At 48.6% G+C, this 14,283-nt stretch overlaps 1 long non-coding RNA gene across 1 annotated transcript; it reads left to right on the top strand.

Annotated features, from left to right (window-relative positions):
- Window positions 1-8,692: 8,692 nt before the first annotated feature.
- On the top strand, window positions 8,693-14,029 carry LOC108503380. Its single transcript, XR_001876812.1, has 3 exons — window positions 8,693-8,894; window positions 13,237-13,543; window positions 13,885-14,029. It is a non-coding gene; the product is annotated as an uncharacterized LOC108503380 (long non-coding RNA).
- The last annotated feature ends 254 nt before the right edge of the window (window positions 14,030-14,283 follow it).

The raw sequence follows: 14,283 nt of genomic DNA, 5'->3' as shown, positions 1-14,283 counted from the left end.
AAAAGAGCAACTTTGCTCCTTTCACCTTCAGTGCTGTGGGGAGACAGAACCGGTTAAGAACCTCCTCAGTCCATATCAGTGCCCTCAGAACGTGCTTTGAACCTTTTCTTTTCTCCCTCTGTGCAGCTGAAATCCCAGAGTTTCCATCTGCCCCGCTGCCGAGGTGTAATCCCGCTCGGAGTGATATCCATGGCACAATTCCAGCCCCGTTAGGTGAAATGTATCCCCGTGCAGGGAGCTCAGGGCTGAGCCTCTCAGAGCCACGAGGAAAGGAGTTAATTAGGACATCCAGGGCGTGTGTTGACGAGCTGGTTTTAATCCTCCCCAGTGCAGAAAGGAGGAGATGTAATGGGAATTCTTTCGTTTGGTTTCTCTAAAGCTCTGCAAAAATGTTAGAACAACCACGCTGGTTAATGGCATTCCCCAGGCCAACAAAATGTCATCTCCATCCCCACTGCTGGAACCAAACAATGTGCTGCTGAAAGGGAGCTATATTTAGGGGGACGAGCTGTTAGAAGGACTCAGGCAAACGTCTGCCCAGGGAGGAAACTCCCTGAAGGTGGGAGATTTGGGATTTGGTTGCTGCAGGACACACTTTTCCTGCAGGGCAGCTGCTCCCAGGCCCTGCAGGGGAGAGCTCAGGGGAGCAGCTCCTGCCCCTTTCCCTCCTCTCTTTCCCCATTTCCCTTCTCTCTTTCCCCATTTCCCTTTTCTCTTTCTCCCCTTCCCTTCTCTCTTTCCCCATTTCCCTGCTCTCTTTCCCCATTTCCCCAGAGGTAGAACCAGTTAAGAATCTCCTCAGTGCATATCAATGCCCTCATAAGGTGCTTTAAACCTTTTCATTTTTTCCCCTCCCACTTTAATTGCATTAGTTGCCATTCTATTTAAAGCCCCCCACAATCTGGTTGCTCTGATTCCAATCAGGTTTCTGATTCTCCACACTTGGCTGCTGCTTTTCCACTCTGCTAAACGTGGAGCCCGTTCCCCCTGAGACCTTAAAATCAGAATTAGCACCTCAGAAAGGACAAACAGAAGAAGACAAACTCCCCTTTTTTTCACAACCACCAGGCTTGGTTTTATTCCCACTCGAGCCAAGCAGGTGAGAAAACCCCTTTTTCCCTTTTCCATTTTCCTTTTCCTGCCCTTTGGAAGGGTTAAATCCAGGCAAGGATAACTCAGCAAGCTGGGAATTAACCCAGCCATCTCTCCTTGCCTCAGCTTCCCACTAAAATCCCTGGATTTTCATCCTGCTGCTCCAACAGTGACACTGGACTCGATGGAAGCAAATGCAATTAAACAGGATCAGCTGCAATTAAGCAGGATCAAAACAGTTCCCCTCCCATTTAAACAAGCAAATTAAGCCAATTTTTTTTTTCCAACATGTGCCCATTTATCAGCTGTTTCCATGGCAACCCTTGTTTTCCTTAATGCTGTGTTTCATTTGTCTCAGGGTAACACCCTGTAATCCTGGTCCCATTGTCCTGGGTTCCGTGGAAATGAGCAGGAGAGAGTCCTGCAGTCCACAGATCTCACAGATTTTCACTCAAACCCATAAAAAGCTCTGCTGGTCACTATTATTTCGGTGGTTTAGCCCAGCACAGGCTGAATATTCTCCTTCCTGGCTTGAACTGATCCGAACCAAAGGGGGTTGAGGTGGAAGGATCAGTGTTTGCCCAGCAATTTGCAGCCTTTGGAGTCTAAAATCACGACTTGGACAAACCTCTCCCCACTGGAGTGAGGTTGTTCCTCATTGTCAAAAACTTCTGGGGGTTTTGGCCTTGAAATGCCTCTTTTGGAGTTAAATTCCAAAGGACAGAAGGCCCTGTTGCTTTTGGGTGGGTGCAGGTAACAAGTATTTGCCTTTGCAGGGTTCCCCCCTCGTGTCTCATCTGCTGGTTTTCATCCTATTCAAGTTTCTGCTTTTTGTTACAAACCCTGCTGGGTTTTGTGGGGTGGGATGGTTGGAGCTGGAGATGCTGCAGGGCCTCCTCCCCCAGCAGAAGGTCGAGCAGAGGTTGAGTGTTGTCGTGCCTTTCTGTGAGATCCAACTCTCCTGGCTGATCTTGTCCAGTCCCTGGGATCAGGCTTCTTGTCCCCTGGAAAAAAAAAACCACAGGATTTTGCATGGAGGAAAGTCTCTGCTGGACTAATATTCTGGGTTTTATTGTTCAAAAGGACCCGTTGGAACAAGCAGGGAGATGCTCCGAGGGCTGGAGCCCTTCTGGAGCCAGGCTGGGAGAGCTGGGGGGGTTCACCTGGAGAAGGGAAGGATCCAGGGAGACCTTGGAGCCCCTTCCAGGGCCTGAAGGGGCTCCAGGAGAGCTGGAGAGGGACTGGGACAAGGAATAGAGGGACAGGACACAGGGAATGGCTTCCCACTGCCAGAGGGCAGGGTTAGGTGAGATATTGGGAAGGAATCCTTGGCTGGGAGGGTGGGGAGGGGCTGGGATGGAATTCCCAGGGAAGCTGTGGGTGCCCCATCCCTGGAAGTGTCCAAGGCCAGGCTGGAGCAACCTGGGCTAGTGGGAGGTGTCCCTGCCCATGGAATAGGAAGGGCTTTAAGGTCCCTCCCAACCCAAACCATTCAGGGTTTCTATGATATCAAAGCATCCCTGCAGGACACACTTCCATTCTTTGGGGACATAAATCCACTGATTCCCCCACCCAGCCCACGAGCCAGAAACCACCACCAGCCTTCCCTGGGGGGTCTCTCCGACCCTTTGACACGTCCTGAGGACAACAGTGCCCAGAGGTGTCTGATCTGCAGGTCGAGGGGGGATCGGGGGCCGCGCTCGCCGCTGTTTCCTGCCGGCGCCTCCCGGAGTGAAACGAATATCCCGACAAAGATTCCACGGGGGCTTTGAACAGACAATTAATCCCGATCAGAGGCCAGAAATAGCTCCGTGCTGCTCCTCCTGCTGCTGCCTTTGATCTGCTCCGGGGGAAGGCACGAAAATTTGAGGAGTCTCCGACAGAGAAACTTTCCCCCCCTACCCCGTGAGGTCTGAGCGTCTCCCAGCAAAGTTTGTCAGGCTGAGTGCGGGGGAAAGATTTGCAGGATCAGGCCCCTGGTGGCCTCTGCTTCATTTGCTGTTATTTGTTTGGCTCCTGGGCTACAGAGGTTTCCTTAGCAACTGCTGTATCCTCTTACAAGGCATTGTTAAAGCCACGGCACTGACGTGGGCTGGGGCCGAGGATGCTAAAAACGATGGCACCCAACAAAAATAACCCCGGTGATTGCCCCGTTTCCTTGAGTAAACACCACCATTATCCACCAGGAACCGGCCCCAGGGACTTCTCCTTTTTTTGAACAATAATCTAGGTTGCCTTTAGCATCACCAACCATCAGCCTTTGTGGGGCTGGCAAAGGTCAAGAGGAAAAAAATCTCTCCTGTCCTTTTTGTGCCTCATGATAACACTTCCTGGCACAGGGCTGGCCACTGCTCTCTGGGCTCTCTTCTTCTAAAGGCTGAGATCCACTTTCCTGCAGGGAGAAAATCCCACCTTGGTAAGTGAGGGGACCCACAGGCAGCTTTCTCTCCTCGAGGGTCTGAAAATCCAGCAAGTTCGGACTCCCCAAGACAGAAACATTGGCTGCTCCCTGTAATAATCCAAGGAAAACCTGTGGTTCAGCTCTTCTGCTGGTTCTCTGCACTGAAGAAGCTGCAGAGAAGAGATTGTGGACAGAATTAAGCTCCCCAAAGGGGTAAAAACTGTACATTTTCTTCACCAGCTCCATAAAGCACGAAATCATGGGATGGTTTGGGTTGGAAGGGACCCAAAAACCATCCCATCCCACCCCCTGCCATGGGCAGGGACACCTTCCCCGGGACATATCTGACCCCGAGGGCACAATGGGACATGATTAACTGCCTGGATCACTGAGTTCATCCATGCTTTTGGGAAGATATTGGCCAGAGGCAAAGGAAAAGATGGAGCAGAGCCATTGTCCAATGTGGATTTAATAGGAGCTCGTGCATGGAGCTGATTTCTGCTGTAAACACGGGGAGAGGAGTCAATGCCAAGCTGATACAGCCAGTGCTGGACTCTTACTGGTACCAGTCTGAGCTGGTTTAAACCTTGCCTGTATCTCTTTTACTCATCTACAGTGCTGACATACCCTGCCATGGAATTTGGAGGTTTTCCCGTGGAAAATTATGACTTTGCATCAAAAGCCGCCCATTTTCCAGCTTTTGATTGTTATTATTATTATTTTTTGACAGAAAGTCGAGGCTCTTTGTTTACAGATAAAGCTGCATTCGCTGTTTATGGTGAAAAATATGACAAAAAAACCCCAACAAACGAGGCAAAAAAAAAAAATGCTTTCCGTGAGTGGTTTCAATTTAGCTCTGAAAACCCACGTTTGTACGAGAAAATGAGAGAAGAAAGTTTCCAAAGGAACTTCTACCAGTGCCACAGGCTGGAACCCTCTGGTTTAGCACATCCCAGGGGTGGGGAACAGCTGGATTTGGAAGCAGCTCCAGGTTGGGACACCAGGCTGGGCCTCTCCTTTCGCTTTTCCCCTCCCCAGCTGGGCTTGCACAGAGCTGGGGTTTGGTTCAGGACCATCCCAGAAGGGATTTTATCTACATGTTTCTCTTGCTTTTCCCTCCACGTTCGTAGGATTTTGGTTTAATTTGGATTTATCTCAGTAAACTCTTGAGGCCAGGTTTGGATCCAAGAGGAAGGGGATGGAGAGGGAATATCTGCCTGAGCTGAGCTGGGAGTCTCACCAGCATCCCCAGTGCTTGGTGGCTGAAAACCAGTTCCAAAGCAGCAGCATTTGTCTTAATTTCAAGCTCTCAACCGGGGAGGGACAGTGCCTGTGACCTCCAAACGTTGCTGTTGCAACCTTGGGCTGCAATTCTTCTTCACTGAGTGGCAACCACTGAACTGCCAAGACCAACATTCCCCTCCAACCCTGCACTGCCCAGGGGGCAGCTTTTGCATTTGCAGCTCTTTGAAGTGACCTGGTGCTGCCCAAATGTGCTCACTGCCCATCAAATCCGGGGGGAAATGGCCCAGAAACCAGGATTCCTCAGGCTGGACGTGGATTTTCGGGTCCAGACGAGGAGGTTTTGAAGGGCCAAGTTGGTTTTGATAAGCTGGTCCTCTTGAACTGGTCTACTTTTCCCTTCTTGAACTGAAGGGGAAAATTCCTTTCAAGAAGAAACACAGGGAAGCCTGGGATTGAGAGGCAGGAAAAGCCTGTAATGAATCCCTTATTTATTTTGCTTTTTCTGTTTTTGGTTGTTTTTTTTCCCCCCTCCCTCTCTCTTTTTCTTGCCCCCACAGAGAAGAGACCTAAGTTCTACTTCCAGTTTTGCTCCATGACGTTGGCCATGGCCTTTCCCTGCTCCCTGCCCTCGTTTCCCAGGGATAAAGGGGGGATATTCATGGAAGCAGAGCCAGAAGGGAGCTCCAGGTCAACGTCCAGTCCCCTCTTCCAAGGCAGGAGCAGTTTTGTGTCCCTGTCATTTCCAAAACCAGTTTTTTTTGTCAGGCCTGTCCTCGTGGGCTGCTGGGGCTGGAAACGGCTCCTGAGAGGCAAAAGAAGTTCTTTGTAAACTCCTGTGAAGTTTCAATTCTTTTGAGAGCTTCGTTTCTTTATTGCTTGGGTGTTTTTCCTGGTGTTTAACCCTGGGTCAGTCCTGCTGCAGCACAAACTCTGTGCCTCGGAGAGTTCTGCAGGAGGGATTTGTTTGTGGGCTTTAAATCATGGAATCCCAGGATGGTTTGGGTTGGAAGGCACCTTAAAGCTCACCCAGTTGCAGCCCCTGCCATGGGCAGGGACACCTTCCACCAGCCCAGGCTGCTCCATCATCAAACACTCGGAAAACCTCTCGTGGGAAGCTGCATCCAAGGTCCAGCGCTGCCAGTACTGCGATTTTCATCAAAAAGCATCTCAAAGGATGAACAAAATGCCACATCTAAGGGATTGGAGTGCCCAGGCCCCAAAGTGGAAATGAAAACCCAAAGCAGGATGTGATTAAAGACCGGTGGCATCTCTGTGACCACAAATGAACCTTCAGTTCTCACTGTGGGGCAAAGCTGCCCACGAGGAGGAATTCTGATCTCTTCTACCTCACCTGGACAATTTCTAATTATAAGGCAGCAGTTTTTACAAGCATGAATGACCCTGAAGAGTGGGAAGCAATGGAGAAGCAGGTTCTGGTGGAGATAAAACCTCCTGGAGGTAAAATCTCCTGAGAGTTGCTGCTCAGCAGGAGATGGAAAAGGTTCTCTAAGTCCTTAAATTTTCAGCTCTTACCCCTGGATTTAAAAGCAAACACTTCCCATCGTCTAGAAGTTGTAAGGAAACAAAAATAAGGAGTTATTTCAGCCCAAGTACAGATCTAAGCACACAGAGCTGACAGTAACTGAGCTTGCAGCTGAGTATCTCATGGAAATCCTGCTTGTGGCCCTCTAGCCTTTTAGGGATCATGTTTTTTAAAGCATATAAAGCAATGAAGATGTGCCTGGCTAACAGACCCAACAATCCTGCCCCCCTCTCACCAGGGGGGAATTTTATTAAAGTAGTTGAAAAAGACGTATAAAAACTCTGTCAGACAATTCCCTGTTAATTGTAACAACAACCCCGACCCTGGGGAAGGAGCAAAACCCTACAAATGTTCAGCCAAAGCCATGACTGGCTGTGTGTGTGTGTGTGCAGGGGGTAAACACCCAGCCCAGCAGTGTCAGCACCCGGGGAGATGTTTGCTGGAACAGTTTCAGCCTGAGATCTCTGCACAGGCAGGATTCTTTGGAAGCAGGATGTTTATCCCAACCCCTGACGTTTGTGGCCACGACACATCCCCCTGTCTGTGTCCTGTCCCCTCCTCTGCCTCCCCCTCCTGCTCCTCTGCTGCATCAGCCCCTCGTTCTGGTGTCCCCCCTGTTTAACCTCTGCTTGACCTGCTGCTCTCCCAGCCATGGGATCCTGGAATGCTTTGGCTTGGGAAGCACCTCAAAGATCAGCTCAGGGGCACCCAGGGGTGCCACCACTGCTTGGTGCCTCAATTCCCAGCCATGGCTCGTTGTTGGCATGGAAGAGGGTGCCCAGAGAAGCTGTGGCTGCCCCTGGATCCCTGGAAGTGTCCAAGGTGGGACTGGGATTGGAGCAGCCTGGCCCAGCAGATCATCTTGGATTAGATGATCTTTAAGGTCCTTTCCAGCCCAAACCATTCCAGGATTCTCTGTCTGACAAACCAAGCCCTGGCCCATCTGGACCTGCCTCCATTCCTTGGGGTCTCTCTCTTCTCCTCTTTCTTTCCTCCTCCTTTTCTGGCTGTCCCATCACCAAGTGGTCTCAATGACATCAAGGCTCTGGGTTTTGTGGTCCATTCACTTCAGAGCTGAACTTGCTGATCCTTGTGTGTCCCTTCCAACTCAGAATATTCTGTGGTTCTGTAAATATTCATCTCTGATCCCCCTCTATTTTCCTACCCTCTCCAGGTTTCCACTCTCCTCTCCCCAGAGCTGCTGCCTGTTTCCTCCCCCCTCAGCCCCTGCACTCTCCTTCACCTCAGCCCTTTGCCCCCCTCTGCCTCCTGTTCCACGACTCCAGGCAAACACTGGTGCCTGGTATCCAAAACAGATCCATGAGGAGAGGCAGGAATCCCACTCAGACAGGCTGACCCCAAAGGACTTCCCAGCTGAGTGCTGAGAAAGTGCCTCTGAGCCTTTGACTCAGCCCTCACCCCCCCTGGCTCCTTCCCGGGGGCCTGGGAGTCAGGAGAGGGGGACACTGGCCCAGCAACTCTGGGATTTGGGATAGTGGGACACTGGCCCAGCAACTCTGGGATTTGGGACAGGGGGACACTGGCCCAGGGCCATGCCAGCAACTTGTTCAAATTAAACCTCCAGACATTCCCATGGGGTTGCTCTGCTCCTGATTCCCAGAGGGAAGGGGGAGCCTGCACAGAAAAGGCAGCAGTGCTTTGCTTTTCCAGCTTTTCCTTTCGGATTTTTTTCCCTTTTATTTATTTTTTTTTTATTTTTAATTCTTTTTGTCCCTTTAAGCTCTTGTTTTAAGGCAAAGCTTCCCTGCTGCTCTGGGGAGCTGCCCAGGGAGGCAGGAGGGGAGGAAGAAAAGGGCTCTGATTCAGCAGAGCAGGTCTGTGACTCCAAGGGCTCCTGCTCTCGGGACAACGTTGGAATTCTCAGGGATGAGGAGAGAGAGGGAATCACGGCGGGATAAGGGCGGGAATGCAAACAGAGAAACAGCAGAGCAACCCCCCTGCACCACAGAATCATGGAATCATGGAATCATTCAGCTTGGAAAAGACCTCCAGGATCACCACAGAATCATGTAAAGACCTCCAGGATCACCACACATCATGGAATCATTCAGCTTGGAAAAGACCTGCTGGATCACCACAGAGTCATGGAATCATTCAGCTTGGAAAAGACCTGCTGGATCACCACAGAATCATGGAATCATTCAGCTTGGAAAAGACCTGCTGGATCAATACAGAATCATGGAATGATTCAGCTTGGAAAAGACCTGCTGGATCACAGAACCATGGAATCATTCAGCTTGGAAAAGACCTCCAAGATCACCACAGAATCATGTAAAGACCTCCAGGATCACCACACATCATGGAATCATTCAGCTTGGAAAAGACCTGCTGGATCACCACAGAATCATGGAATCATGGAGCTTGGAAAAGACCTCCAGGATCACCACAGAATCATGGAATCATTCAGCTTGGAAAAGACCTGCTGGATCCCCAAGCCCAGCCACCAACCCACTCCCCCCACGTCCTCAGGTGCCACAACCACACCGAGCAACCTCTGTGTGATCCGAGGAGGAGCCCAGGAGGGAAATGAAACCTCCCTGCAACCTGCCTTGTTTCCACCCCGTCGAGCATCATCTCGAAAAGCTGATTCAGGTGGAATATTCTGCTGCTCTCTCATAACACTGACGGCCCACGGGCTTTGCTGCAGCGTCGGCTTTGAACACTTCCAGGGGTGGAAGACAACTTTTTGGGGCGTGGGACAAGCAGGAATTATGTGGGTTCTACAGGGAAGACCCAGCACCAGCTCAGAGGAAGCACCAACACTCAGTCTGGCTGCTCTCAGTGGCTGATTTTGAGCCCAAACTTTTCTTACACCCCCAAATTTTCTAACACACTGCAAAGCTTTTCACCCAGGGCACTTCACCCACTATTTAATTCACACAGGCTGACCCCCCAGCAAATTGCCTGGAAAATAAAAAAAAAACCACGAGCCTTCGAGATTATATTAAAATTATATTAAATTATATTAAAAATCAGAGCCCGAAAATGTCGTAAGAAAAAAAAAAAAAACCAACAAAAAACCAAACACAAGTTTTTTTTTTTTTGTTTTTTTTTTGGTCCTCTAAAACTGTACCTGGAAATTTCTCCAAGCAACGTTGATTTCATTTGCTTTTGGTTAAATGGGCTTTTAACCTGTTTTTAAGGAAGTGTGTTGTCCTCATCCTAAAGGCCTGGAATGGGTTTGCAGAAAAAAAAAAAAACACTCGAGATTTCTCCTCATTTCTGTCTAAAAATTACCGGTCTCGGAGAAAAGGGAGAGTTCAGTTCCTTTGTAAGACATTTACAGGCAAAAGGGGGGAAAGTAAAGGAAGGCAGGAATTGTTTGGGGATAATTAGAGTCTGGCACAACGCAAAATATTCCATAAAATTAACCTGGGAAGCTGGAAACACCAGCTACTGACCCGCAACGTTACTGAAGCTGAAAATGGAGTTTTTCTCGTGAGCCACCGTAAAATTCCACTGCCTTCAGCAGCAGGTGGGATTTACATGGGAAAATGGGATTTTCCAGGGGTTTGGTTGCCCAGCTCCAGGTCAGGAGTTCCAAGCTCTGGCTCTTGAGTCACTTCCAGTTCCTTCTCCCCTCTGATCCTCAGCATCCCTCTGCAATAAATGAGAAATTGGGGTCCTGGTTATCTTTCCAAATATGGCCCTTGGGCCTTTCTTCTTCCTAATATTTTCTTAATTTTATGTTCAAAAATGTGTGTATAGAACCATTTAACCCCCTCTCATTGTCTTTTTGGAGGCCTAAAACCCACAACCTCCAATATTTAACAGCTTCACACGGCCTGAACGGGTCAAAACTTCCCGTATCTGGAAGAAAAACCATTTTTTTTTATACAGAGAAGACTTGATAAAGCTAAATTCAGCCAACTTGACTTCACCCCGTGGGAGGGTTTCCCTCGAGGCCACAGGAAAGTTTTCCTTCTGAATGTGAATAGTTTTTCTTTTTTTACTTCACTCAAGAGGAATTTGCCACCTCTGCTGAGGAGCTGCAAGAGGACACACACACAGGTTGAATATAAGCTTTCAAAACCAAAATAAGCTATTTATTTGTGAGGGTTAATTAGGCAACTAGACTAGTTAATTAATTAACTAAATGCTGTGTCTTCCCCCGGGCAGCACTCAGCCCTGGCACTGCCATTCATAATATTATTAATAATATTATTATTAATAATATTCATAATAATAATATTATTAACAATAGTCATAATTATATTAATAATATATTAATTATTATATTAATTATTATATTAATTATTATATTAATAATTATATTAATAATATTGGGGCTGATTTTTTCCCAGCAGGACAATCAAACCTGACAATTCTGTGCCCTCTGCCTGTGCAACAGGAGGGTCCAAACCTTGCTCAGGGTTCTGTGTCTTCACTCAAGCAACACTCAGCACTGGCACTGCCATTCATAATAATATTAATAATAATATTAATAATAATATTAATTATATTTGGGGCGATTTGTTTGCTTGTTTATGCAGTGCTCAGCATGAGGGAGCCAAGATCTGGCCTGGGACCTATAGGATATACCATAAATAAATATATACAACCACCCTGAAGCTCCAGCTGCTCTTTCAGGGCTTAACCTTCACCTTCAGCACCAGTTTTACTCTGGTAACCACAGACAGGAAAGAAACTTGTGTTTTCCAATGAAATTTGACATCCTCAAGCATCCCGTGGCCATTATATGGGTTTTACTTATAAAACCCATATAAGAGAAGGGTTCAGCTTCTCTTCCTGCCCCCTGAGAAAAAGGCACATTGGTTTAATCCGTGGGTTCTGAACAGAAAGGCAGTTCAGGGGTTTAGAGAAGGGAAAATGTGAGTTTTTAGCTGTGGGGCAAAAGCTGCCACAGGATCTGAAAATGCAGAGAAGAGGCAAATGGATTTATAGGAACAACTATTCCAGTTAAACCAGGGGGGGTTTAGGTTTGGCTGGGAAGGAGAGACTCCCACCTGAGGGATGGCAGCATCCAGAGGGACCTGGAGCTCGAGATTCCCGTGGGAATCTCGTGAGGTTTAACAAGGGCCGAGTGCTGGTGCCGGACCTGGGGCAGGGCGACCTGATCAGGACATTCCAGGGCCTGGAGGAGCTGCCAAAAATCATGGAGAGAGAGTAGGGACAAGGGCCCGGAGGGACAGGACACAGAGAATGGCTTCAACCTGGCAGAGAGTGGGGTTAGGTGGGATATTGGGAAGGAATTCCTCCCTGGGAGGGTGGGGAGGGGCTGGGATGGAATTCCCAGAGAAGCTGTGGCTGCCCCATCCCTGGAAGTGTCCAAGGATAGGTTGGAGCAACCTGGGCTAGTGGGAGGTGTCCCTGCCCATGGCAGGGGGTGGAATGGGATGATTTTAAGGTCCCTTCCCACCCAAACCATTCCAGGATTCCCTGATTTACACCTGCATGTACAGAAATACAGAAACCGAGAGACAAAGCCACGAGATATTGAGTTTATACCTGTCAAGATTGCACCTGGGAGTATTTTTATCCCAAATTTGCAGCCCCTTCCAAGCCCAAAGGCCTGACTGGGGCAGGGACTGGCTCCTCTGTTTGTTTGGGAAGGTGGTTGAACACGAAAGGCTGGGTTTCCTTGCACGTTCCTCGTGCCACACGAGCAGCCAAGGAGGACAGTGAGCAGCGTTGTGTCCAAGCTGTGATTTGAGAGGTTTTCTAAACCACAGCATAAGTGGATTACTGACCAAAAAAAATCCCGGCTCCTGCCAAAGCACATTTTTACAAAACGCAAAAAGACCAAAAAAAAAAAAAAAAAAAAAAAGATTTAACCCATAAAAAAAAAATAATGAAAAAGGGAAAGAGAACAGAGTAAGTGCAGAAAAAAAGAGAGGGAACCTGGTGGGTAAACTGGGGTGTCAGGAAGAATAATCCTTTTTTCCTGCTTTATTCAGTCAACTAAACTCTGCAGTTTTGTTGCTTCTCTGAGACAGGGAGAGGAGAACTTTGCAACAATAATTTGCTTGACCAAATTGAGCCTCCTGACCTGCAGGGTGACCCCTCCCAGCACGGTGTGTTTGAGGGGAGACAAGGACAAGGCGTGTTCCTGGTTTGTAGCTGGGTTAAGGGAAGAGGGGGAACAGTCTTTCCAGGTTCCAGGATTTGTGCTGGAGGAATCCTGGCTGGGTTCCAGCTGGTGGAAGTGGCTGGAATAAACTTGGGCTGGTTTGTAGCCGAACCAGCCCCTCCTGAGGATCCCAGAGCTGTTTTCAGGGTCAAACAAGTGGATCAGGGCACAGCTGGTTGAGCTGTTGGGAAATATTCCACATCCAGGCCGTGCTTCAGTGCCTCTGCTTTGAAGAGCTGGGATTAGCTTGGCCTCCAGGTTTCTCCATGGAATTCCTGGCATAGCTCAAAGGGCTCTGACCGTGAAATGTTAAACGTGGCCAGATGTGTGTGGAGCAAAGTGCCACGGCTTGGGATGGGCTGGGATGTCAGGCACAACTGCTGAGTCACAGGAATTCCGATGGGATCACTGACATCCACAGGACCTGTGCGGGAAAGCCACTTTTGGTTCCAGAAAATTCAAAAAAAACCCCAAACAAACAAACCACAAACCACCCCCCCCGCAAAAAAACCCCACAATGTAGACTGTAAAATTCTATAAGTATCCTGACATTCCATACTGAAATTGCCGTAGTTTTCTGGGGAAGAAGAAGAAGAAGAAGAAAAAAAAAAAAAGGCTTCAAGTTTAGGTTTTATTTTTCAATATTGAATTTTTTTGCATTCTTAAATATTGGTACCTCAGTGAACGAAAAAATGTATTGTAGGGTGGGGTGTGTGTTACAACAAGTAATAGTAACTATTAAATTGCATCTACCAGTGCCTGTATAGATCAGTATATTTGTCTTCACCTCTAAGTTTGGAGTGCTTGCTTTTATTCTTTTGCTTTCTTCAATTGTCTTTGCAGTGTCTCCCACAACTCTGCTCTGGCCTCGGATTCCTGTGACTCCCGTGACGTGGATTTGATGAGCTCAGAGGCCACTTCTCCCCTCGGACATCCCTGATCCTCTGACATTTAAACAACAGGCAAATCATCCCACGGCTTCAGCCCCGGAGAGCTGGAGCTGGGCCAGTCACAATATTACCCTGCTCTTTCCACTGACGTGGGGAGGACGGGCTGTGCTCCTCCAAGGAGGGGCTGAGGGCTGAAAACTGGGCTGCAGCTTCAGGCAGAGGCTGCTTGAGCTCCAGCTTCTGGCTGGTGGTCACTAGAGGTGGGTGCAGACTGGTTGAAATAGTCCCTCAAAAATCAAAAGGCTTAATGGGAAACACTCAGCTGGGGATAAATTCCCTTTTCTGGAGGAGCCCGGAAAAATGGGTTATTATTTACACTGAAACATCCTCACGTGCAAGAGGGGTGGGTTGGGTGTTAAAGCAACCCCCAGATCAGAACATTAAAACTCACCCCCAGAAAGAGAAGGTGAAGACTTCCCAAAATGACCCGAGCAAAGTCATGAGCAAATCATTCGACTTTTTGTCTCACCTTGGTCGAGGAAAGAACTTCCCAGCTCTAAAACTCTCCCAGGACCAAAGAGCTGCCTCCTGCTTTTCCCAGGAGCACCAGCAGCACCAGCCACTTGCTCCCTGATGCCCCAAAATGCCACAGATGTTGGAGACAGACTCCAGAGATCCAGTTCCTCGTGGAATGGGTGGTGATTCAGCCACAGCTCACCCAGCTCTGAGCTAAACCTGGTCCCTGGGGACAGGGTTTAGAGGTCCACTTGACCCCCCAAGTGCTGGGTTAATACTCAGACTTGATGATCTTAAAGGTCTTTTCCAGCCTAAATTATCCTGTGATTCCATAACTCCCTCCCTGGAGTCCTCCCCTCCCTTCTCCCAAGGGGCCTCTTGTGCCAGTGATTAATTCTGGCCTGCATTTTCATTTGGCTGCAGGAGAACAAAGGATGTGTTGGGTCACTTACATCAAGGAAGGGATATATTGTCATCATCCAAC

Source organism: Lepidothrix coronata, unplaced genomic scaffold, assembly GCF_001604755.1.
Source record: "Lepidothrix coronata isolate B3197 unplaced genomic scaffold, Lepidothrix_coronata-1.0 Scaffold137, whole genome shotgun sequence".
NCBI lineage: Eukaryota > Metazoa > Chordata > Aves > Passeriformes > Pipridae > Lepidothrix > Lepidothrix coronata.
This window is presented reverse-complemented; position numbering and strand designations above follow the sequence as displayed.